Below are 24398 nucleotides of genomic sequence, written 5' to 3'. Positions count from 1 at the left end.
ATTATTTTCAATTAACCTTTAGCAGACAACCAGAACTGGAGATGATAGTCATTTATTACATTTCACAGTCTGCATTAATACGTGTCCGAATAATTTTTATCAGATTGTGTATATTTGCCATAGTAAAATCTATTTCACCAACATAAAAAACTTAATTCTCAGTCTTCAGGGAAAGAAGTGGGTGTAGCGAGTTTCCATCTTTTTTATTCCATCAGTTTATGTGTTCAGTGTGTCTAATTAGAAAATTCCTGTGTACATAGGACTAACTGGCAGGTTTACAAATTAGATGCACTGAAGACATTAACTGTTAACACATAACCTATGTCAAAAATTAGCAATAGCAACACACATAAAAAACACTGGACACCCATTCAGAAACATAAAAGAATATCTTAAGATACTCCACCAAGTCCAAAAATCAGATGCAGTGGACTTGATGGAGGAGCTTGAAATTTTTGTGCACCACAAAAAGGAAGGGGAAAACATTATTAACGACAGATAGTGAATAAGTTAACTTGTTCAAATGTTTCTCCTATAGAAATTTTCATAAATAAGTAGTAATTTTCATAGAATAGTACATTTTGTCATATATTTTAAAAAAAGTAATCGATAACTCAGAAGTCAATAGCGCTAAAACTGAATTTTGTGATTGACAGTTTTATATACTCTTATGTTATAGTCTAAAAATACTTTAGCACCTCCGATTGTGTACAGACTGTTAGTGAAACCATGGTGTCGTAATATGACATCTGCAGTGGAAGAGCGACAGAAAATCACACATGCAAACATCACCAAAAATATTCATTTAAGAAAATCCACTTGAAAAGCAGAATAAATTCTCGCAGCGTGTTGTACTAAGCAAGAAAAAATAAGTAACTGGTGTAGTTTTTTATCATCTAAAACAAGTATCGAAAGTGGGCAGTTTACTGAGTGGGTAGCTGTTTCGACGACACAAAACTAACATGACTCCTATCAGAGAAGCTGAAGCTTGAGCGAAATCAATTTCATGGAGCAAAGTCAGCTTGGAAAGTAACCTTTCGAATCTCTCTTTGTGGCTATCAAAAGTGGAAACGAAATTTTACTTATTTTATTATATCGGGGACCATCAGTGTTTTGCTTCTCACATAAAATATTAATGTCTTGAAATAGTTGGTGACACCATCGAATGCTTTAAGTTGCAGAAGGTGCAGTGTCGTGCTCTAGACGAAAATAACGCTGCAAACTTTAACTGAATTGAACTTGCAGAAAATGAGACGAGGGAACGACACTTTACTCGTACTATTGCTTTGTTGTCGACACGTCAATTCAAATCACGTTGGGTATCGAAAGAGAGGACTAGATTACTGCACCAGGGACATGCGTAACACAAATTTATTCGACTTTTCTGTCTTCATTCATGTAGAAGGTGCAACCTTCTGAAAACGGATGCTTCTTTTTGAAACAACCTGTTTTAAATGTCATATATGAAGATACTTAACGTTTTAGCTAACAAAAGTCGACTATCTGACACAGCTGTAACTGTAAATGTCTTTGAGTCGGCAAATAAAAAATTATACAGTCGAAAAAAAACGAGTTTCTGGACAGTAGAAATTTGCCACGGAGACGTGGTCTACACATGTATATCAGCACCAACTGATCAATTTTGGCACACTGTTAACTTTTAACGAACTGTAGTAAGCTTTGGGCAGACCTTAGCTATACGGGGACGAGTAATTGCTCAAACATTTGGGAAAGAGACGTGATCTACATATGTATATCAGCGCTAGCTCATCAACTTTGGCACATTGATAATTGTTAACAAACTGTATTACGTCTTGGGCAGACCATAGCTATACTGGGACGAGTAATAGGTCAAACATATGGCAGTTTTGTTCTATATAGAATTTATGAGACTATAGTTTTTTTCAGGCTTTGTTTACTTCTCTGAGCTGTCATACCTTTCGCTAATTCTGAACAACAACAATTCGTAACTTGGTCGCCAAACACAGATGGCTCCTTGTGCTTCGTTTTTCCATGCAGGCTATAATTTCCGCGGTAATCAGCCTCCCTACATCTTGTTTGGAAGTTGTAGCCACGGATGCCACGACTGTACGGCAACCTCGCCTGTCTTCTAGGAATGGCTACAGCTCTGACTGACCACCCTTCCTTGTAGCGATCTCTCAACCTAATGAAATTCGCTACTCCAAATTAGCCGCTGAATCATATAACTGAAATCCAAGTTATCTAAATCTTAGAACTGTCATCATTGACGAGTGGACCAATAAAGAATTTTTGACGCTTCACTCTACTTTGACTCACTTAGTGAAATTTAAGCAACAAAGCTATCCAGCAGCCAATCCTCTACCTACTTTTTAGGAGACCACTAGTAAAAAATTAGTCACCCCAGGAGATATCACGCTAATACTCTCCACACCGCCTCTAACTGAGATAGTGAGCTCATTTCGGCGAGGAAGACAGACCACACGTTTGTTCAGGTATGCCATATCCATCTCAAGCCATACAGTGACGATTCGGTCCTGCAGAGCTACAAAGTGCAGGAATCTTAACTGCTACGTCGTACGCATTGTTCAAATTAGTCCGAGACATATGCTATGGGAAAAAGATCATATGACTTAGCAGGAAAGTCGAGACGCGGTAGGATGCATAGTATCTGTTAAACTACTAGGGGCGTTCAATAAGTAATTTATTTTCTGATAGGAGGCTGATTTTACTAAGGATGCCAATTCACCATGTTAGTCCCACTCTTTTGAATGCAATACCCTATTTTTCAACATAATCTGTGTTCAGTGTGACGGCCTTACACCACCTTCCTGAGAGGACTTGTATGCCCGCATGATACCACTCTACTGCACGACGTCCAAGCCAAAGTCTCACTGCGTTATAATCTCTCCGTCATTTATATTCTGCTTCCCGCAGACTGCATCCTTCCTTGGGTCAAAGAGATCGAAGTCTCAAGAGGACAAGATCCGGACTGTAGGGTGGATGAGACACAATAGTCCAAGTTAGGTCCTCTCGGGTGCGAAGACTTTTGTGAGGCTTTGAGTTGCATGGGAAGGAGATCGTTTGCATTTTTCCTTTATTGTGACGTACATGCTGAAGTCTTTTCTTCATTTTCCTGAGAGCAGCACAACATATTTCAGAGTTAATCGTTGTACTATGAGGAAGGACAGACTCCCAGGTTTTGAACTTGGATTGCCGTTTTGTTTCCGATTTGAAGTGATTAATACATGTTTCGTCGCATGTGACGAGGTTCGATCAGCCTCGTAACGCACAAACAATTCGGCCTAGATGATCCTTCGTTGCTCTTTATGGCCTGTTGTTAGGCAGCGACGAACCTAGCAGGTACACAGCTCTGAGTACCCCAGCTGGTGAACGAGTATGTCAGCACTACCAACAGAGACCTCGATCTGAGCAGCGACGTGTTTGATTGTGATCTATCGATCTCCTTGAATGAGAGCATCCGCATGTTCTAGCAATGCAGGAGTCACAGTTGTGTGCGGCTCTCTGGCACGCGGGAGATCGGACACGTTGGCGCGACTTTGTTGCAGTGATTGGCAGACGTCTCGTCGAACGTCACAGTGCTTTTGTTCCGTGCCAGCTATCGACAGATATTCTGCAAGCGCCTATGAATACCTGTGTTCCTCCGGTTTTCTGTCCAAAGGAACTAGATGACAGCTTTCTGCTTGGAATCCACCTCAGCTGCAGTTGCAGCTACGTACAGTGTCGCCAGCAATCAGAACTTCTACATCTACATCTACATCTACATGGATACTCTGCAAATCACATTTAACTGCCTGGCAGAGGGTTCATCGAACCACCTTCACAATTCTCTATTATTCCAATCTCGTATAGCGCGCGGAAAGAATGAACACCTATATCTTTCCATACGAGCTCTGATTTCCCTTATTTTATCGTGGTGATCGTTCCGCCCTATGTAGATCTGTGTCAACAAAATATTTTCGCATTCGGAGGAGAAACTTGGTGATTGGAATTTCGTGAGAAGATTCCGTCGCAACGAAAAACGCCTCTCTTTTAATGATTTCCAGCCCAAATCCCGAATCATTTCTGTGACAGTCTCTCCCGTATTTCGCGATAATACAAAATGTGCTGCCTTTCTTTGAACTTTTTCGATGTACTCCGTCAGTCCTATCTGGTAAGGATCCCACACAGCGCAGCAGTATTCTAAAAGAGGACGGAAAAGCGTAGTATAGGCAGTCTCCTTAGTAGGTCTGTCACATTTTCTAACTAACCTGCCAATAAAACGCAGCCTTCGGTTAGCCTTCCCCACGACATTTTATGTGTGTTCTTTCCAATTTAAGCCGGCCGCGGTGGCCGAGCGGTTCGAGGTTCTACAGTCTGGAACCGTGCGACCGCAACGGTCGCAGGTTCGCATCCTGCCTCGGGCATGGATGTGTGTGCTGTCTTTCGATTATTTAGGTTTAAGTAGTTCTAAGTTCTAGTGCTCAGAGCCATTTGAACCATTTTCCAATTTAAGTTGTTCGTAATTGTATTACCTAGGTATTTAGTTGAATTTACGGCATTTAGATTAGACTGATTTATCCTGTAACCGAAGTTTAACGAGTTCCTTTTAGTACTCATGTGGACGACCTCACACTTTTCGTTATTTAGGGTCAACTGCCACTTTTCGCACCATTCAGATATTTTCTCTAAATCGTTTTGCAGTTTGTTTTGATCTTCTGGTGACTTTATTAGTCGATAAACGACAGCGTCATCTGCAGACAACCGAAGACGGCTGCTCACATTGTCTCCCAAATCGTTTATATAGATAACGAACAGAAAAGGGCCTATAACACTGCCTTGGAGAACGCCTGAAATCACTTCTGTTTTACTCGATGACTTTCCGACAATTACTGCGAACTGTGACCTCTCTGACAGGAAATCGCAAATCCAGTTACATAATTGAGACGATATTCCATATACACGCAATTTTACTACGAGCCGCTTGTGTGGCACAGTATCAAAGCCTTCCGGAAATCCAGGAATACGGAATCGATCTGAAATCCCTTGTCTATAGCACTCAGCGCTTCATGTCAATAAAGAGCTAGTTGTGTTTCAAAGGGACGATGTTTGCTAAACCAATGTTGACTGTGTGTCAATAGACCGTTTCCTTCGAGATAATTCATAATGTTCGAACACAATGTATGTTCTAAAATCCTGCTTCATATCGACGTTAACGATATGGGCCTGTAACTTAGTGGATTACTCCTACTACCTTTCTGGAACATTGGTGTTACCTGTGCAACTTTCCAGTCTTTGGGTACGGATCTTTCGTCGAGGGAACGGTTGTATATGATTGTTAAGTATGGAGCTAATGCATCAGCATATTCCGAAAGGAACCTAATTGGTATACAGTCTGGACCAAACGACTTGCTTTTATTAAGTGATTAAAGTTGCTTCACTACTCCGAGGATATTTACTTCTAAATTACTCATGTTGGCAGCTGTTCTCGATTCAAATACTGGAATATTTACTTCGTCTTCTTTTGTGAAGGCATTTCGGAAGGCTGTGTTTAGTAAATCTTCTTTGGCAGCACTGTCTTCGATAGTATCTGCATTGTTATCGCGCAGAGAAGGCACTGGTTGTTTCTTGGCGCTAACATACTTCACATACGACCAGAATCTCTTTCGATTTTCTGTCAGGTTTCGAGACAAAATTTCGTTGTGGAAACTGTTATAGGCGTCCCGCATTGAACTCCGCGCTAAGTTTCGAGCTTCTGTAAAGGATCGCCAATCTTGGGGATTTTGCGTCTGTTTAAATTTGGCATGTTTATTTCGTTGTTTCTGCAACAGTGTTCTAACCCGTTTTGTGTACCAAGAAGGATCAGCTCCGTCATTTGTTAGTTTATTTGGTATAAACCTCTCAATTGCTGCCGATACTATTTCTTTGAATTTAAGCCACATCTGGTCTACAAACATATTATTAATTATGAATGAGTGGAGATTGTCTGTCAAGAAGGCGTCAAGTGAATTTTTATCTGCTTTTTTGAATAGGTATATTTTTCGCTTATTTTTCGAGGATTTGGGGATTACAATATTCAATCTCGCTACGACAACCCTGAGTTCACTAATCCCTATATCGGTTTTGATGCTGGTTACTAACTCAGGATTATTTGTTTGTAAGAGGTCAAGTGTGTTTTCACAACCGTTTACTATTCGCGTGGGCTCATGAACTAAGTGCTCGAAATAGCTTCATAAAACTATAGAGACTGAAGCAAGTATTTTCCATGATATCGCCGCCAGGTTTCCGTAGAAATTCCGAAAGCGTCTGTGAGTATTATTTGTAAATTGAAGAAGATCACTGCTGACATCTGCTGCAGGATATTACGCGTAATCAGCGGCTACGAGCGAAAATATGTACCGGATCAAGATTCGAACCCAGGATCTCCTGCTTACTAAGCAGGGGCGTTAACCACTCCGCCATCCGGGCCACAGCGTTTTCGCAGCGGCACGCCTCACGACCGATCCGCATTCTCACCGAACGACACCTATCATGTCCGAAAGAACAAGACACCATGCATTCATGTAAGCCTATGAATATCTGCGGTGAAAGGAAAAGCGCTTTGAGCAAGTTGTACAAAAGCGCTTTGCACTTTCAATTACCCTTTGGGTTCGATCTAAACCAGTACAAGAACAATCGTCTCGTAGTAAGAAGATCAGAGAAACAAACCGATTTAATTGTTAATTTTACTCTCTCGAAATTTACGTAACTAGGAGTTGAAATTTACACACAGAACAATTTTACAGTTTAAGAATGCACGACTAAGCCAGTCCATAATATGGTGAGGGGATTTTAAGAACCTCGCGCAGCACACGTGCCATGTAGCTTAAGCGGCTTTTGAAGGAAGATTGATGTTGTTTCTCACCTTGATGGACTACAGGTGTTTTATATCCAATTTTTCGCCTCGACTTCTCCTATGCCACTGCGGTACGTTGTAAACATGTATCATTTACATCCTGTAGATTCTTCACAACAGGCATAGCGGTCCACTGCGTCATCGCTCGCCCCAGATATTAGATCAGCGTGCCAACAGCACGGTTTTGCGGGTAGCCGCCTCGACGCGCAACCGGCGTCCAGAGTCCCCTAGCCAGTACGTCACACCCCCTACTAGGTGGCGTCACCAGTAGGCACCTCCAGTTCCATGGCACCACCTAGCGGTTTCTCGCGAGACGAAGGCTATTCCCTCTAATCATGGCACAGGGTGACTGATATGAAGGCGATTCATAAATTAACCTCTGATTGGCTATTAAAAATTATAATTTTTTGTTTGCAGTCTGTAGTTACACGCTGACTTTAATTCTGCTCATAGCCGCCACCCAAATTTAAACGTTTATGATATCGTGACGCCCGTTTCTTTGTACCTTCATCAGAGAGTGGTGCCGCCAAGTGCTTCAGCCAGTTGTTGCTGAGATCGTGATTTGTAGTGTGCTGCTGAGTTCCCAGCCATCTTGGGGAAGAGTTGAAAATCACTTAGTGGCATGCGCGAAAACCTCCCTGTCAAAAAGTATGAGGTGTTCCTTTGGTTCGAAGTATGGGGCTGTGCATTGTCGTAAAGGTGAACGATTGCTCCATTACTCATCCAGTGCATTTTCTTTTGAACCGACCTTCAGATTATTATAAGATGTCACAATAACTTTGTAATGTCACGCTGTTATCGATATGGGAAGTCACAATGTCTACGTCCTTAATTATTTGCTGGATACGTTCCAGTCCCTGTCTTCCTCTACAGATCCCTCTAGTTGATGCCTTGACACATGTCCTAACATTCTGTCCCTTCTTCTTGTCAGTGTACTCCATACGATCCTTTCTTTGCTCATTACACATTATCAGTCCACCTAATTTTCAATATTTTTTCTGTAGCTCCATGTTTCAAACTCTTCGATTCTCTTCGGTTCCAGTAAAGCTGTAACCATCGTTTCACCGTACGTTAGCTTAAATGTTTTGGGCATTTTGAGAGAATCAGTAAGCTGTCACTGCTTGTTCTGTTCCTCAGTTTCAAAGTTCACGTACTGTACGAATGTTTCTTTCCTAGTCACGAGTCAGATCAGAATTTTCTCCCTCTCGTCGTGGTAGCGTTGAAGAAATATCAAGGCTGAACGTTTCTTTCAGATTCTTGAACATTGAATAGATATTCTGGTAATCACCGCCCTCAGAACTGTAGAAAAACTATCAATGACGATGTTAAATAATGTTGTCCTTGGGATCTGTTAGCGAATGTCTCGCAAACACTATTTCGTCAAAGTGTTGCACAGGTTGTACCAGTTTAATTGTGAACATCTGAGACACCAGCCTCTGAGACCAGCCCTAAATTTTCTTCACCAGTCCCTCACAAATTCACTCATAGACACGACACAAGGGACTACGAATCTGCGGACTGACACAGCGTGACCTTCAAAGTCTCCTGTCTTAGGGTACTACTCCCATGAAGGTACAAGCATTTTCCTATTTTTAATGGCCAACTGGTTTAATTTATCAATAGTCCCATATTCTGCCCGGTGAACGCAGAAATCGCCGTTTGAAACTACCCACACAGTAACATACTGAAAGTCTATAAAAGTGATGTGACCAAAATCGTTAGTCAGGTTAAAGTATGGTAGGCTTTTAACTCGAGACTGGACCAAATAGAATTACCATGGCACCTGTGAAAGTGCTTTTGATTCTTCTCTCTGCTAGAGAAGCTGACTCACGCAGTGGACACCTAAAACATTCGGGCTGATAGGCATTGGTCGATGTATAAACCTCTTCCCTGACGTTTCGTCTCCGAATGCGGGGGACATCCGCCGAGGTAAAGCGGCGAACTGCCCATTTCGCCACTTCACCTCGAAGGATGTCCCCGCATTCGGAGACGAAACGTCAAGGAGGAGTTTTATACATCGACCACGGCCTATCAACCCGGAAGGTTTAAGTGAAGACAATACCGGCCCTTAAAGCCTACATCGTGTGATCACGCAATGGAATTCTAGGTAGCTAAGTTATCTGGCAGCCATCATTGTTTGCACACAGATGCTGCCCCGTAAGCTACTTTTTTAAACTCTACCAACATTATTCTACCGCGAAAGAAGAAAACAGAAGGCAAAAGCGGTGTAAAATAAGCTGCTGGCGCAAGAGGGAAGGGAAGGGCAGTGCGTGGGGTCGGCTATTTTTGCGGCGGCAGATGAGTGAGTGCGGCGTTACGAGAGCCTGGGCGTTGCCCTGCCGCCTTCTGATTATTTATTAAGGCCGGATAATGCGGCCGGCCGGCCACGTAATGGGATGGAGGGCGGCCGGGGCGCAATTAGCCGCGCGGCCACGTCCGCAGCCGTGCCGTCGCCCGACATCCGCTCGCGGGGGATTCCCCTGCGCGGCTGCCAGCTCCGTCAGCACGCCAGCCAACATTGCCGATCGACAGCAGCTCCGGTCCAGGCAGCAGCGGCTTCTGGCGCCACCACCTGATACGGTAGCGTCCGTTGCTGCGATCCAGGAGACCGAGTATAGTCTCCGTTGTATCTAACACACCACGTCGCACTGTCGAAGTTCGCGGTGAGAATTTTAGTCACTACATGCGGCAAGGAAATCAAATACTCTTTTGACAGAGGAAGGACGGAAGGATGGAGGTAATGTGCCTCCGAAACTAGTCGTGTGATAGCATAAATACATTCTCAAGATACAGCTGTGGAGGTACTTTTATCATACATATCATCAACTGAAGTCCCTCGACCATGCGGTAAGATGAACATCCATAAATTGAATATGTGTGTGTTTCCCTTTCTGAAGAAGGCTTTGGCCAAAAGCGTAATGTGTTATTTCGTAATCTCTGTCTGTAACTCTTCGTGTCATGTTTACGGTGAGTAACCATTTCTCTTTCCCCTGACCTCAGATAGTCTTGTTTGCAAATTGTTTTTATCTATTTATTGGCAGTGACGCATTTCACCCTTGTGGCTATCTTCACATCAACCTAGAGATGTAAAATAACATTGCGAAGTATATTAAACACAGGATATAGGGATACTATGAGGCAAAGTTCAGGGCTGTGCAGCCGTGTCTACAACTAACTTACAAAGACCTAATATGGTGAGCCAACATCCGTCCTTTAAAGCCAGCATACGTCGATAAGATAATAATTGTAAAGAAACATTGTCCTATCGTCATAAGCCAAACAAAGGCATAAGGGGACTGAAACCGCAAATGAAATGCCAAACCCGCACTGCCTGCTGGAAAAAAGAACTATGGCACACCAAGAACAATATTTAAAAGATCTTACATAATACGGAGCCAACCACGTTGCGGTGTATACCGGCCGCGGTCCGTTAGTATACGTCGGACCCGCGTGTCGCCACTATCAATGATTTCAGACCGAGCGCCGCCACACGGCAGGTCTAGAGAGACTTCCTAGCACTCGCCCCAGTTGTACAGCCGACTTTGCTAGCGATGGTTCACTGACAAATTACGCTCTCATTTACCGAGACGATAGTTAGCGTAGCCTTCAGCTACGTCATTTGCTACGACCTAGCAAGGCGCCATTATCATTTGCTATTTATCTTGTGATGCATGTACCGTCAAGAGCTATGTTCACCTCTTATGGATTAAAGTTAAGTATTCCAGCAGCTTCGTACTTTATTTGCTAGACTCAATTCCTTTAACTGTTCCAGACCTCACGCCAGCCTACGTGAGCTTAAACGCGTGCCCTTCGGCCTCCCGTCCTAGTGGATTGGCTGTCTTGCCAGTCCACAACACTTTGGCGACGAGAATTCTGCGTTCGTACCTATATTGATTTGCGATCGTCCAGGGTCAACGTGCACTGCAAAACGATGCGGCAGCCGCCGCTCCACCTCTCCCGCAGCCACAACACGCAGTTGCACCACCTTTTCGTCCTTTTGATGCGCCACTGGAAAGCTGGACGGAGTGGTCACGCCAATTTGGATTCCATCTCGCCGCCTACAGAATTCAAGGTAATGAGCGGCAGCCTTTATTATTATCGTGTGTCGGAGTGACCACGTACCGTGTGATAGTGAAATTATTTCCCTGACGTGACGTAGCATCTCTGTCCTACGAAGAAATTTTGTCTGCATTAGATGCATATTTCAAAGAATCAGTCAATGTAGTTGCCAAACGGTATACGTTCTTTCGTACAAAACGTATGGCCGGTCAAACTAATCGGGAGTGGGTTGCAACTTTGCAAGGCCTTACTAGGGATTGTGCTTTTGAGTGTGAATGTGGACCTCCTTATTCAGATACTATGGTACGTGATGCAATTCCACAGAACGTTTCTGATGTTCGTATAAGGGAACAGATTTTGAAACTAGTCAATCCCTCCCTTCCACAAGTGATGGACATATTGGATCGGCAGGACACACTTGCCTTTGCTCAGGAATCATTTGAAATTTTGCCGCTCGTGTGTCAGGTTCACCGGCCCGCCGGGCGCGCTGCACGGAATGGAAAACAGCCCTCGCGCCCGTCCGCGCAGCTGCCACCAAGCTCTCCGCCACGTGTGCCGCGCCAGCAAGCAAATGCAGTGCTAAACTCATGCCCGCGGTGTGCTACTAGACATTCGCGTGAGAACTGCCCGTCACGCCAAGCTTTTTGCTTTTTCTGTAATAAAAAAGGACATGTTCAAAGTGTTTGCCAGAAAAAGCTCAGAACGGACACTCACAACCATTCCAGGCCCTTTGCTTCGCGCCGCAATCGGAATCGACCCCAGAATACTCAGGCTCGTGAACCTTTGCCCATGGAAATTCATGTAGTTCATTCCACTCCGCCCAGTGCCACTCTCTCTAACAGTGACTGTGTTTGTCCCACGAATAGTGTGCATCGACATCGCCGGAAATCCCGTCAAGTCGCACGTGATTCTGTGATTCTGTACCAGTGTCAGTTCACGTTGCACGAGACAGTCGCTCTTGTCGTCAGCAGGACACTAAACTTTTTGTAGACTTGGACATGAATGGCAACGTGATCCCATTCCAGCTCGATACCGGAGCTGCAGTTTCACTGGTCAATCACGACACGTACAAACAGCTGGGCACACCTCCGTTGCGTGCCGCAAACGTTAAGCTCAGTAGTTATTCAGGACAAGCAATCCCTGTGTTAGGACAGTGCAGCCTTCTTGCAACATACAAAGGACAAACAAAACTTGTGTCATTGTACGTCCTGCGTTCTTCTTCTGCACTGAACTTGTTTGGTTTAGATTTATTTCAGTTGTTTAACTTGTCTATAGTCGATCAGGTCCTATCAGTGAACCATCGCTAGCAAAGTCGGCTGTACAACTGGGGCGAGTGCTCGGAAGTCTCTCTAGACCTGCCGTGTGGCGGCACGCGGATCCGACGTATACTAACGGACCGCGGCCGATTTAAAGGCTACCACCTAGCAAGTGTGGTGTCTGGCGGTGACACCACAGAAGGAATGATGGAATCACTTGTTTTGGTTTACGAAAAATGTCAGATTTGACACTACCTCACTCTAGTTGTAATAGCAGAGCCAAATAATTCAGAATCTTGGTGCCAACTATTAGCTTGTCTAGGAAGGCCATCTGAGGGTACAGCTAATTAAAATCTTCGATTAGTCCTGGGAACTCCTTAACATTACCGTCAAAAACAAAAACGGTCATCGACGTAACGTCTATAGAAAAGGATCTGCTTCGATCTATCTGTGCCGGCCTTACAAAACCACTGTCTAAATCATTAACAAAAAATAGTTGGCAAGCAAGCTCGCCAGAGAGCTACCCATCGTTAGGCCCCTGACTTACAAAACTGGTTATTGAATGAAAAATAATTTTATAAAGTCCTTGATTTAAGAAGTGATGTGGTTTCAGTGAGCCTGTGCTACCTGCGGAGAATTTTTTCAATGAGGATAATAGTGTCATTAATGGGCATATTCATAGATAGATTTTTGATACCTAAAGACAATAGAATGCTGCCACGAAAGAAAGATTTTGTCACACATTAGATTAACCGGCTCCACACTGTTTCGAATTGCAAAATTTTCTTCATAAACGAAGTTATAATGCAACGACAGTAGTAAATATACAAGGTGTCGTCACCGAGCCAAATAACTCACGAAATAAGCGTCAAACGAAAAAACTACAAAGAACGAAACTTGTCTAGCTTGAAGGGGAAACCATATGGCGCTACGGTTGGCCCGCTAGATGGCGCTACCATAGGTCAAACGGAAATCAACTACTTTTTTTAAAATAGGAATCCACAATTTTTATTACATGTTCGTGTAGTACATAAAGAAATATGAGTGTTTTAGTTGAACCACTTTTCTCGCTTTGTGATAGATGGCGCTATAATAGTCACAATCATATGGCTCACAATTTTAGACGAGCAGTTGTTAACAGGTAGGTTTTCTAAATTAAAATACAGAACGTAGGTACGTTTGAACAATTTATTTCGGTTGTTCCAATGTGATACATGTACCTTTGTGAACTTAATATTCCTGAGAACGCATGCTGTTACAGCGTGATTACCTGTAAATACCACATTAATGCAATAAATGCTCAGAATGTTGTCCGTCAACCTCCGTGCATTTGACAATACGTGTAACGACATTCCTCTCAACAGCGAGTAGTTCGCCTTCCGTAATGTTCGCACATGCATTAACAATGCGCTGACGCATGTTGTCAGGCGTTATCGGTGGATCACGATAGCAAATATCTTTCAACTTTCCCCACAGATAGAAAGCCGGGGACGTCAGATCCGGTGAATGTGCCGGCCATGGTATGGTGCTTCGACGTCCAATCCACCTGTCATGAAATATGCTATTCAATATCGCTTCAACCGCACGCTAACTATGTGCTGGACATCCATCGTTTTGGAAGTACATCGCCATTCTATCATGAAGTGAAACATCTTGTAGTGACATCGGTACAGCATTACGTAGGAAATCAGCATACATTGCACCATTTAGATTGTCATCGATAAAATGGGGGCCAATTATCCTTCGTCCCGTAATGCCGCACCATACATTAACACTACAAGGTCGCTGATGTTCCACTTGTCGCAGCCATTGTGGATTTTCCGTTGCCCAATAGTGCCGGTTAACGTTACCGCTGTTAGTGAATGAAGCTTCGTCGCTAAATAGAACGCGTGCAAAAAATCTGTCATCGTCCTGTAATTTCTCTTGTGCCCAGTGGCAGAATTGTACACGACGTTCAAAGTCGCCGCCATGCAATTCCTGGTGCAGAGAAAAACGGTACGGTTGCAATCGATGTTGATGTAGCATTCTCAACACCGACGATTTTGAGATTCCCGATTCACGCGCAATTTGTCTGCTAATGATAAGTGGGTTAGTCGCTACAGCAGCTAAAACACCTACTTGGGCATCATCATTTGTTGCAGGTCGTGGTTGACGTTTCACATGTGGCTGAACACTTCCTGTTTCCTTAAATAACATAACTATCCGGCGAACGGTCCGGACATTTGGATGATGTCCTCCAGGATACCGATCAGCATACATAGCACACGTCCGTTGGGCAATTTGCTCACAATAGCCATACATCAACGCGATATCGACCTTTCACGCAATTGTTAAACGGTCCATTTTAACACGGGAAATGTATCACGACGCAAATACCAACCGCGCTGGCGGATACGTGATACCACGTACTTATACGTTTGTGAATATTACAGTGCCATCTGTCTCAAAGCGAAAAAAGTGGCCCAACTAAAACAGTCGTATTTCTTTACGTACTACACGAATATGTAATAAAAATAGGGGATCCTATTTTTAAAAAACGCAGTTTTGACCTATGGCAGCGCCATCTAGCGGGCCAAACATAGCGCCACCTGGTTTCCTCCTTCAAGCTAGACGAGTTTCGTTCTTTGTAGTTCTTTCGTTGAGTGCTTATTTCGTGAGATATTTGTCCCGGTCACTATCATTGGACCACCTAGTATATGTAGCCTATGTCCGTCACAACGTTTATTAGAATAACGTGTAGAAATCTGGAGTAAATCCTTCGAGAAATTAGTGAGATTTTTAGTAATAATGTTAAGCTACGACTTGTCCCTATGTAATAAAGTATATTTCTCACGTTTTTAGGGAAAATCTCGGAAAGTTCCTGAACGTTTTACTTTAAATTTTTACACGACACTCCAATAAACATTCGGACAGACATAGGCTATAAATTTTGTATATTTTTTAATACGGTGTATAATCTATCGTTTACAATTGTAATCGAAGACAAGTCGTAGTTTAATACTGTTTCCAAAAATTTCGAAAAGTTTTTTTCCTATTGCCTTCAAATTTTTACATGACAGTCTAACAAACGTTCCGACATAGGCTACAATTTTTTAAAAATATATATGATGTAAACGTGCATATATACTAAGTAAGTGGCAAAATCTCGAAAAGTACTTTCCCATTTTACTTAAGATTTGCACACGATACTCTAATACCATTTGGATGGCCATATGCTATATATGAATGTAGTGTATACATGTACATGATATGTAAATATATACACGATACAACACGCAAGCGTTGTTGGCAAAAATCAGAAAAGTTCTCAATCGAATCATTTCAGATTTTTCACAGTGGTCTAATAAACATTGAGACTGACATAGGCTTTATGTTTTCTTAAAAACACTGTACGGGTTGAAGAGATACTTTGAATATACTAAGACAATTGCCAACAAAAAAGTTTTCTTTTCCATTTGCCCGTCTTCGTGAGGTAGACCTATCAGATGTGTTATTCACGACTACAATATTCGAGTCTGTCGGGCTGATATAGCGTCGGCATGACATGATCATCACTCATGAACTACACAAGCACATGTGATGCATGGCATGTACACGTCTCAGTCAGAACTCTTTTTGAATGCGCCTCGGACCAACTTGCCCATTACGACACACATTATGCACGGCACCAGCGGAACGTGGTCCACTGGTCGTGTTGTTGGGATACAGAGAGATGTCATCCACACACTAAAGCTTGTGTACCTGTCTTAGTGAGTCTGTCGAGGCTCCTGAAAGCAAGTGTAACTAGCAATTTTGTGCGGTCAGCTTACATCTTTGTGTTGTCGATGGGTAATGAATGTAACATATCTCTGGTCTCAAACGGCGGGTGCTCCGAAGTGGTACTAACTCAGTCAGATTTTATTAAGGCCGGGTTCTTAGGTTTCCTTTGTATCTGAACCTATGGAGGACCACGCCAAGAGAAAATCTTTTCTGTTACTTACCCAAGAGATGGTGCCGGGGGATTTTCTTGGAAGTGTGTTCGCCTTAGATGTTCATTGTGAGGCCTGGAGTGGTTCCTTCATCTGTCTAGACTGTGCTGTAGGCGAGATACACAATACATGCTGAATGCTGTGTTCGGAGACCGCTAGGAACGTTTGGACGCTAGATATTTGCCCATTGTTTCCGCTGATTTCAAGTATTCCACCAGTACCATTACCAATAGTGTAAAAAGCGTTAATACCGAGGCTGACTGACAAAAGGGCCTGGATATTTAAATAATTTCAGGAACAAGACGGACAGCAATCTTGCCAAGTGGAAGAGGGAACTTTGGGCTGTCTGGGGTCCAGATCATGTTGAAAGTGTTTCGTACTTTCTAATATGTGAGTTGATGTCGCCCACTGATCGATAAAAGTATTTTGCCAGTACGAAAAGCTGAGAATAATTCGAAAGTACATTCCGGTGCACTAGTGTGGAACTCGTATTACTGATTTTTCCCTTTTTCAGACGATAGTTATGGCTTAGTTAGAGCGTTTTCAGAATTCACTCATTATATCTTGAAGTTGGAAGAAAGAAATTTAGCACAGTTTAAATAACACCAATATACTACGTGTGTTTCTAAAGTCAAAGCGTTTTGTTCGTGGTGTGGTTCTAACGTCCATAACTGAACTACTATTCTTCGTTAGCCCTGAGCCGTGTGCGGCTCGCGTTATTGCCGTTCATAAACTGGCGTCTTGTAATAGCGGTAGTGGCGCATCGGTTCCTTCTTGTGTTAATGGCGCCACTGAGTTTGCTAGTATTGTTTCTCCGCGAGTGGAAGCAGCAGCGTTTATCGATAGCCAGTGCTGTGGTACCATCTTTGGTGCGACCGTTTGTATTTCCGGGTCGACGTGTGTCAGGCAGTTCGGCTTCGGACGGAGCAGCGAGGAGGTCCGCAGCGCGAGGGCAGACTGGAACCCCTGGCGGCGTGCAGACACTGTCGGATCGAGGGGCTGTAGCCGACGACCGAACCCAGGACGTTTGAAGTTGAGTGAACCTTATCCAGCGGTGACACCTCCACTGTTTGAAATCTCGTTGTTGCTTGTGTGTTGCTGCTCAACATGGTCGGTGAGACCAACCGCAACAAATGGAGTTTCTCAGGTTGGCGGAAGCTATTAGCCGCCTTCTATTGCTTGACATTAGCTTGAATTTGGTGTTGTTACTGGTGAAGTGCAACCAGCGGTATCTCACTGCCTAGTGGCCACTAACACCCTAGTTACCTGCCCTGGAGGTTAGCGTAATTTGCGGCAGTGTACTTTTCCTCGTCTTGCCCATGCTGTCTGGCATGGCATGCAGTTTGACAGCTTCCTTGATAGGGATATGGATAATTGATTTCCTTGTCTGCCTTGGTTATAGTACTTCCGTCTGCATTTTGGTGTTTTAAAAACCGGATTCTGGAGACGCAGTGTGGTCTGTCACTTCGCCCTCACCTGAATTATTCCATCGTTAGGTGGATTTGGTAAGAGGTTTGACCGGCTTTTAAACCGTCTAAAGTTTTAGTTGCCCTCCTTAGGTGAACATTACTCCTGGCTGCCAGTCTCACCACTTGCACAGTTCTAGTGTCCTTCCTGAGTTTGGAGCACTGTCTGTGGATCACTCCGTCTTACTTGGTGAAGCTGTAATAATTGTTTAAAATTTACCTTGATTAAAACATCAAGGTAAATTTTAAACAATTATGTCTTCCTCACTTGTAATTCAGGCCTTCAGCCGTTAATTGTTTGTAACATCTCTTGTGGCTTCAGCCGACAAATAATCTTAATTCTGTCTTAATAAGGCCTTCAGCCGTCACTATAGACTGTTACAGTTTATTGAGATTGTTTAAAAAGGTTTTAGTATTTTTAACGTGTAATTGCCTAGCTTATTTGTAATTCAGGCCTTCGGCCGTTGAGTATTTCCGTAACTGCTTGTGGCCTTCAGCTTACAAATAATTTTGAATTCTTTCTTAGGAAGGCCTTCATCCGTTAGTGTAGTAAATTCCTTTAAAATGGTTGTTGAAAATTATGTCCTCAAATAAAGTGTATGTGTTAACTGTAGCAAATGGTAGCTGATTACGGCCCCATCCACAGTCTTCGCTTTATTCTGCCTCTCCCTGACTACCAGGTCTCAGGCCCTAAGGGAGCTTTCCGCAGATGTTAGTTTCAACTGACAGTTACCGACGTTGTTGATCAACGGGGCAATATGTGGAGTAATTTTTCTCGCACGCGTTATGTCGGTAAGAGGGCGCAGATTCCTGTCGCGGCCGGCGGTGAGAGTTCGCGTGACCCTCCGTCGACACAGCGGAACGTTTCAAAGTGTTTCTTTTCCACTGACGGCGAAGCAGTAAGGAAACCTAGCTCCACTCTGTAGAGAGGTGAATAGCATTTTGCTCTTATTGTGGGGTCTAAACAGTACGAAAGCTGGTTTGATGCAGCTCCCCATGTTGCTCTATCCTGTACGAGCTTCTTCACACCCGAATAACTACCGCAACATACATACTTTTCATCTTCTTACTGTATTCACCTCATGGTCTCCTTCTACGATATTTACGATCCGCCCCACCCCCTCCAACCCCACACCCACACTCCCTTAACCTCCAGAACTAAACTGGTGACTCCTTGATGTCTCAGAATGTGTCATGTCAACCCATACCTTCATCTAGTCAGAATGTGTCAGAAATTTCTTTTCCCCCCAATTTTGTTCAGTAACTTCTCATTAGTTACATCATTTACCCATCTTATGTTCAGCATTCTTCTTTAGCGCCAAAATTCAAAAGCCTCTATTCTCTTCTCGTTAAACTGCTTATCGCCCATGTTTCACTGCAGGCTATTATTTCAGAAAAGACTTCCTAACACTTCCACATTCGGTGTTAACAAATTCCTCTTCTTCAGAAACGCTTTTCTTTTCATTTCCAGCTTACATATTATATCCTCGCTACTTCGACAGTTATCAGTTATTTTTCTTCCAAAGTGGCGAAAGTATTACTTTAAATGTCTCGTTTCGAAATCTAATTGCTTCAAATCGTTCAAATGGCTCCGAGCACTATGGGATTTAACATCTGAGGTCACCAGTCCCCTAGACTTAGAACTACTTAAACCTAACTAACCTAAGGACACCACACACATCTATGCCCGAGGCAGGATTCGAACCTGCGACCGTAGCAGCAGCACGGTTCCGGACTGTAGCGCCTAAAACAGCTCGGCCACAGCGGCCGGCAGTCTAATTGGAAATTGGAATTTTGTGGTAAGGACTATGGGAGCAAACTGCTGAGGTCATCGATCCCTAGGCTTACGCACTACTTAATCTAACATAAACTAACTTACACTAAGGACAACACACACACACACCCATGCCCGAGGGAGGACTGGGACCTCCGACGGGGGGAGCCGCGTGAACCGTGACGAGACCCCCAAGACCGCACGGCTACCCCGCGCGGCCAAATGTAATTGCCTCACCATTCCGTGATAATACTTTATCCTTTAAATATTTTATTTTTTAAAAATTTTATAATGTTTATTTGTTGTCGTCTCCAGATCTATGTAGTTCCATAGAGTTCTATACAGGAACTACACATCAGAGTACAGTATCCGTTAGACATTATTACACCTCAGAATACAGTACCCATTGCACAGTATTCTGATGTGAAGTTCCTGTAGAGACGCGACTGGTGGATTATGTAACTACGAAGATCTGAAGGTGATAGAATGCGACCGAAACTAGCCATACTGCAAAAAATTATTTTGAAATATCAGTACAACTGTAGAATTTCCTAGCGAAGAATTAGTCTGCTGTAGTGAATATTTTAACCCTTAGGTAAATGAGCGACGGAAACAGGAAGCAGGTAGTAGACAGACAGAAACCAGCAGAACTGTCCTCTCGGCAGAACATGGATGGTGGGCGGCGGTACCGCAGTGTGCTTGTTAGCAGCGCAGCCGCGCCCGTACCGCGGCCACACTCGCCGAGTGCGAACGCGTGTCCGACAAGCTTCGCTAACCGGACCCACCTGCTGACACCCCGCTACGCGTTCCCAGAACACGCAGAAGACCATTCCAAAACCTCCTATAACGTCACTACCGTGGCAGCACCGTGTGGCTGTGACCTCGCGGTTAGTGCACTAATAACCCTGGAATAAATCCATTTGGCTGTCACAGTACAGCTCCCAAAGAAAACCTTTACTTTTTAAATTGAAGCCGTTGCGTCTATTTTTGGCTTACCGAGCCCTAAAGCAAACGTAAAATTTAATTAGTAATTCTGTCCACTCTCTTTATTGCCCTTTTATGATGCCAAATGCCATGGAAAGGCCGGCCGTTGTGGCCGAGCGGTTCTAGGCGCTTCGGTCCGGAACTGCGCTGCTGCTACGTCGCAGGTTCGACTCCTGCTTCGGGCATGGATGTGTTTGATGTCCTTAGGTTAGTTAGGTTTAAGTAGTTCTAAGTCTAGGGGACTGATGACCTCAGATGTTAAGTCGCATAGTGCTTAGAGCCATTTGAACCATTTGAGCAATGGAATGGCTATTACGTCAAATTACTTGACACGAGTGTGGAGTGAGCAGTCACGGCGTGTGGCGAGAAATCTGGTGGACAGCTAGATGCAAGAGAACTTTTTTTATTTTTGAGCCATCAGTCTTCTGACTGGTCTGATGCGGCCCGCCATGAATTCCTCTCCGCCACGAATTCCTCTCCTGTCCTAACCCCTTCACCTCAGAGTATCACTTGCAACCTAAGTCCTAAATTATTTGCCGGAAGTACTTCAGCCTCTGTCCTCCTCTATAGTTTTTGCCCTATACGGCTTCCTCGAGCACCTTGGAAGTCATCCCTTGATGCCTTAACGGACGTCGTATTATAATGCCCCTTCTCCTTGTCAGTGTTTTCCACATATTTCTTTCCTCTCCGATTCCGCGCAAAAGCTCCTCATTCCTTACCTTATCAGCGCACCTAATTTTCAACATTCTTCTGTAAAACCACATTTCAAATTTTTCGATTCTCTTCTGCTTCGGTTTTCTCACAGTTCATGTTTCACTACCATACAATGCCATTTTCCAAACGTACATTCGCAGAAATTTCTTCCTCAAATCAAGGCTTATGTCTGGTACTAGTAGAATTCTCTTGGCCACGAATGCCCTTTTTGATAGCACTAGTACGTTTTTGATGTCCTAATTCCTCCACTTCATCTACTTCGTGACCATCAGTCCTGATGTCAAATTTCTGGATTTTCTCATTTCTGCTACTTCTCTTTACTTTCGCCTTTCTTCGATTTACTCTCAATCCATGTTCTGTATTCGTTCAACTGTTCATTCCGTTCATCAGATCATGTAATCCTCCTTTACTTTCGCTTAGTATAGAAATGTGATCAGCGAATCTTATTACTGATATCTTTCTACGTTGAATCTTAATTCCACTCCTCAATATTCCTTTATTTTCCGTCATTGCTTCTTCGATGTACAGTTTGAACAGTAGGGGCTTAAGAATACGTCCTCGCCTTACACCTTTTTTAATCCGAGCACTTCGCTCTTGGTTGCCCATTCTTATTATTCCCTCTTGGCTATTGTGCAAATTGTATATTACCTGTCTTTCCCTATAGCTTACACTTATTTTTCTCAGAATTTCGAACGTCTTGCACCATTTTACGTTGGCAAACGCTTTTATCAGATCGACAAATCCTATGTACGTGTCCTGATTTTTCTTTAACCTTGTTTCCATTACCAACCGCAATGTCGGAATTGTCCCTATGGCGCCTTTATCTTTCCTAAAGCCAAATACAGCATCACCTAACACACCACCAGTTTTCTTTCCCATTCATCGACATATTATTCTTGTAAGCAACTTGGATGCATGAGGTGTTAAGCTCATTGACTGATAATTCTAGCACTTGTCAGCCCTTACAGTCTTCGGAATTGTAAGTTGATAATTTTCCAAAAGTCAGATGGTATGTCACCAGAGTCATATATTCTACACACCAACGTGAATAGTCGTTTTGTTGCCACTTCCCCCCTGATTTTAGAAAATGTGATGTAATGTTATCTATCCCCTCTGTCTTAATTGATCTTAAGTCCTTCAAAATTCTTTTAAATTCTGCTTCTAAAACTGGATCCCCTACCTCCTCTAAATCGACTCCTTCTTCTATCACTTCAGACAAATTGTCCCCCTCATCAGAGACCTTCAATGCACTATTTCCTTCTATCTGCTATCTACTCTGCATTTCATAGTGTAATTCCTGTTGCAGTCGTTATGTTACGGCCCTTGCGTTTAATTTCTCCGAAGGTTAATTTGACTTCCTGTATGCTGAGTCCGTCTTTCCGACAATCATTTCTTTTTCGATTTCCTCACATTTTTATGCAGCCATTCCGTCTTTGCTTCCGTGTACTTCCCGTTTATTTCATTCTTCTGGGTCTTGTATTTCTGTAATCCTGAATTTCCGTGAGCATTTTTGTTCTTCCTTCTTTCATCGATTGCCATATTTAGAGATGTCCATTCCTCTTCAACTGTACTGCCTACTGAGCTGTTTATTGCTATATTGCTATATTGCTATATTTATTGCTATACAGCCTTAGAGAAATTCGAGCGTATCTCGTCATTAATTAGTACTTCCGTATCCTTCTTCTCTGCTTATTAGTTCTTCCTGACCAACTCTTTAAACATCAACCAACTCTTCGTCACTACTAGATTGTGATTTGTGTCTATTTCTGCTCCTGGCTTACAAACTAGTATATGGTTTCGGAATATCTGTCTGATCATGAAGTAATGTAATTCACCCGTCCTTTTACTCGTATACCTCCTCTTCTTGTGATTCTTGAAAGGAATATTTGCTATTACTAGCTGAAATTTGTTACAGAACTCAATCACTCTTTCTCCTGCCTCATTCCTTGCCCCAAGCCCATAATCTCCTTCAATGTTTTCTTCTACTCCTTCCCCTACAACTTCATTCCAGTCCTTCACGGTTATTAGATTTTAAACTCTCTATACCTGCTGTATTACCCTTTCAGTATCTTCATATACTTTCTCTATCTCTTCATCTTCAGCTTCCGACGTCGGCATGTATACCGGAACTGTTGTTGTCGGTGTTGGTTTGCTGCCGATTCTGATAAGAACAACACTATCACTGAACTGTTCACAGTAACACACTCCTTCACAGTAACACACTATCTGCCTTATCTTCTTATTCCCAACGAATCCTACTCCCGTTTATCATTTTCTGCCCATTTGATACTATCCAGTACTCATCTGATCAGAAATTGCTGTCTTCTTTCCATTCACTTCACTGACTCCTACTATATCTGAATTGAACTTTTGCATTTCGTTTTTGAGATTTTCTAACTTCTCGACTACGTTCAAGCTTCTGACATTCCGGGTCCCGACTCGTAGAACGTTATCGTTTCGTTGATTTTTCGTTCTCTTCGCATGGCAGTCCCCTTCCGGAGATGCGGGGGGCTATTCCGGAATCGGAATTACAGACTACATGTCCTGTGGCTACACGTGACGTGTCTTTAACCCAGTGGTTTCCATTGCCTTCTGCTTCCCCGTGCCATTGATCATTCCTAATTCTTCCACCTTTAGGGGCAGTTCCCCACCCGAAAGACAAGAGAGTACCCTGAACTTCAGTCCGCTCCTCCGCTCTCTTTGATAAGGCCGTTGGCAGAATGAGGATGACTTTTTATGTTTGAAGTCTTCGGCCGCCAATGCTGTTTATTAATCAAAAGATAAGCGGAAGCGGGTTTCGAGCTCGCGACCGAGTACGTTTTGATTACAAATCAAAGACGTTACCCCGTTTTCCTTTATTTTTATTTTTATTTTTGTTCTGCTGCTATGTTGCGAGGGGGACGGGAAACGGCATCTCGAACAGCTAAAACCTGTTTATCGTGGAAAAAATTGCAATCCGGTGCCGGGAATCTAACCTGGGTCTTCTGGGTGAAAGATAGGTATTCTAGCCACTTTTCTTATTTTCTATTTTTATTAAGAAACCTTCCCGGCGCCGAAAGGGAGGGTTTGGGCAAAGTGGGAAGGAGTCGCAATCTGATGCATGGCCACCATGTCCCATTCCCACCCTCCAGGAACCAAGAAAAGGATGGGGAACGTGGAGTAGAGGTACAATGAACATCATTTATTTATTTATGTTTTTCTTTCTTTTCTTTTACATTGATACCACAGACAACAGCAAGAAACCGGCGTCGCGAGGACGATGGCTCAGCAAGACGTCAGACTCTCTGAGGCTATAAACGTATA

Source organism: Schistocerca americana, chromosome 1 (genome assembly GCF_021461395.2).
Source record: "Schistocerca americana isolate TAMUIC-IGC-003095 chromosome 1, iqSchAmer2.1, whole genome shotgun sequence".
NCBI classification, from domain to species: Eukaryota; Metazoa; Arthropoda; class Insecta; order Orthoptera; family Acrididae; genus Schistocerca; species Schistocerca americana.
Note: the sequence above shows the minus strand (reverse complement) of the source record.